Raw genomic sequence first — 3,416 nt, 5'->3', positions numbered from 1 at the left:
AGTCCGAACCCACGGTTCCTTCCACGACGCTCTGGCAGTCACGAATTTGTGGGAAATTTGCAGCCGCCGCAAGGAGATTTGCAGGCAGTGGGATGCGCAAGTTCACTTTTCTGCCCACGCCCACGGCCACGGGATTTCCTCGTCGGGTTGGGGACATTTGCAAACGGTGGGTGCCGAACGGACCCTTTCTAGCCCACGTCGGTAAATTTGCAGTCAATGAAGTCAGTAAATTCACTTGCGTGGGCAGGAAAGGATCCTTTCACAGCGCAAGTGGCATTCAAAGGCTACTTTCCATTCCAGTAGGTAAATTCCCAACCCATGTACTGCAAATCCCGAACCTTTGTACATGAAATTTCCCCACCCAGTAGCTAGTAAAATTACTAATATTTTTTACAGTGAACTACACATTAGGGGTCGAACCACACTCTCCTTTGGGCTGAAGGGTCCCTAGATTATCTAGTATCACTGAAACGTTGGTTTATACATAACAATCAGTCAAAATTCGAACTTTTAATGAAAACCGTTACGGAACAGCAGAAGTTTCATATCCCTAATTTTAGAGTACAAAACCCCTACAAATGGTTTCAGTATGTCAAATTTTGGGCCCTCCCATTTGCTTGTCTCGGGTGTCAGCGCCGCAGGCCTAGCTATATGTGCGCCAGGCGCGTCGCAGCGTAACAGTGTTTCGTGATATATCGCGAAGCCTGTTACGTGAGAAGTGGTCTGGCGTACATATAGCTAGTACTTCAACCACACATTAAGGGTCTAACCATACCCTCTATTGGGCTTAAGGGTCCCTAGATTACCTAGTATCACTAAAACGTTGATTTTTACAGAACAATCTGTCAATCTGTCAAAATCTCTACAAATGGTTTCAGTATCTCAAATTTTGGGCCCGGATGGCCCTGTTTTCCTCCTATACCCTCCCATTTGCTCGTCTCGGGTGTCAGCGCCGCAGGCCTAGCTATATATACCTATGGTACTCGACCATGCCAATAAGTCTGTAGCGGAAATAACAGACTCCATTCTTGTTGGATTGCTTTAGCCGTACACACTCATTGTTTACGATAGGCAACTCGCTACTCTCGTTTAAAGTATGTTGGTAAGTAACACATAATTATAAAGCACCATTGCTGAAATAGTATCTTGCGCACACCGGCAACTTTAGTGGGTATCATGTATACATGTATCTCCACACTACCTACATGTATGCAGCAGACAGTGTGTACATGCTCATGTATGCAGATGATAGTTCGTACAAATGCAAGTAGTAAACACTTTAGCTCATAGCTTTTAGCACAGTGCGTACACGGCCATGTGTACGAAGTACTTTGCATCTTTGTGCATGGACGCACCAAATGCATATACAGGATGGTCCACAGACCCCTTTTTTTATTTTGCTTATACTGTACCGGATTCGGGCGTGCACCCGGTTTGCATACGCGCACGGGGCCATAAGGCGCAACGGCGAGCTAGGGTAGGCAAGCCCGCCCGCACGCCTGCATGCGATACAGTATAAGCAAAATAAAGGAAGGGGTCTGTGGACCACCCTGTCTGTAGGAATGCAATATATACCTCATACCTGTACACACTTCAGTTGCCAGACTATTTACTTTGAGTGCTGCCTTGTATATTCCATTTATTTTAGAATGTGCACTTTACCTCCGCAAATGAACAGCCAACAGTGCTGGAGCCTGACATAATACCATTTTGCCCTCTGCTTTTGTCTTCTTAGAGCACTTAAGACAATGATATGCGTTGTCACCGTCAAGTACAGTGACAGTGAAGAACTTTTCAAGGCACAGTTGAACGCTTTCAGAAAATGCTAAAACTGGTACCTCATGGAAAACTTCTTCTGTTTTTGTTGAGGTTTTACACTCTGTGCACGTTACTTTAACAAAAAAACGAAGTAGCTAAAATACATCCCGAAATTAATTTTGCTGCAATATAAATTAATATGGGGCAAAGTTAACTTACCAATATTTCCCGTAATTCCACCGAATAATGTTAAATTATTTTTGCTCTGCAGTTTTTTTTAATGCTGCACACAGACCAATACCTGCGGATTGCCTGCAAATGAAGTACCGTTTTTCTTGTAAACTATCGCCATATATATATACAGGGTGGACCATAGACCCCTTTCTTAATTTTGCTTATACGGCTTATACTGTACCGCATGCAGGCGTCCGGGCGGTCTTGCCTAGCCCAGTCCGCCGTTGCGCCTAATGGGCCAGTGTGAGTATGCAACCCAGCATTAGTTACATTACAAGCAAAATAAAAAAAAGGGACTGTGGACCAACACACATATAAATATATATCATCCTGTATTGTAATAAATATCATAATGGAATTACCGTAGGAATTCATCTTTGGTCAATGTCTGCAGTACACTTTCGTAGAACTCCGATGCGTCCTGCTGTGCTTCTTTGCTGAAGTTTTGAGCTATTTCTAAAAGTAAATATGAAAATTAATTAGACCTTGACTTACAGAACAATGGAAACCGCACTTCAGTAACTGCCCCCTAAATAGGTGCAGCATCACAAAGAGTTGAACTTCCCCTTAATATTGTCGTGCAAAGTTGTGATGACTCCTTCCTCATCTGTCCTGTTTTCTTTGGCCCGAATTATAATTTTCCATAAGACACCAGTTAAGCAGAAATGTTGGCTTGTGCAGCAGCTGCCATGAACTGATACTGATAAGAAGTGCACAAAAATGCCACTGCCGAACATAACCTGATAAGAATGTAACTCGTTTACTCCGTTGTCTGCATTTACCCATGAGTTCTAATAACCTCGTCCGATCTACCAGTACCGTTATCATTGGCTGATCTTAAACAAGCAGAAGGCAGCCGCAGAGAGCGTCTAAAAGCGATCGGACAATGTTGAAAAGTCATCGGGAGTATGGACGAGGTTAGGGAGACTCGTTGGTACGTGGTTTTGTACTAAAGGATACTGTTATATGCGGCATACTAACTAGTTGGCTGAGCGATTAGCGGAGCCTATTAATCCATTGTTGATCAAAAAGTTTCGCGTTTGTATGTATGTATGCACGTATGTGTGTGTGTGTGTGTGTGTGTGTGTTTCTTTTTGTGCGTCATCACGATAACTCGTAAACGGTTTGAGCTAAGAGGCTAAAATTTTTATTGCAATTTTTAATCATAAACAGCACGAACTGTATATATTTTGAGCCCTCTACCTCAAAAATTGGCTCAGAACGAGCTATTTAAAAAGTATTTGGCAAATATTGCTACTTTAAAAAACGTTAACAATTCCTGTTAACCATAAACAGACCCGTAGTTAAGAAAATTTTCTATTCTACAGTTTCGATCAAAATTTGTTGAATAAAAGAAAAATGACACATTACTGCACGTAGGTTTGTGAGAAGATGCGCTATATATATCAGAGCCCTGCAGCGAT

This window comes from Frankliniella occidentalis, unplaced genomic scaffold, assembly GCF_000697945.3.
Source record: "Frankliniella occidentalis isolate FOCC.00 unplaced genomic scaffold, Focc_3.1 Scaffold419, whole genome shotgun sequence".
Classification (NCBI taxonomy): Eukaryota; Metazoa; Arthropoda; class Insecta; order Thysanoptera; family Thripidae; genus Frankliniella; species Frankliniella occidentalis.
This window is presented reverse-complemented; position numbering follows the sequence as displayed.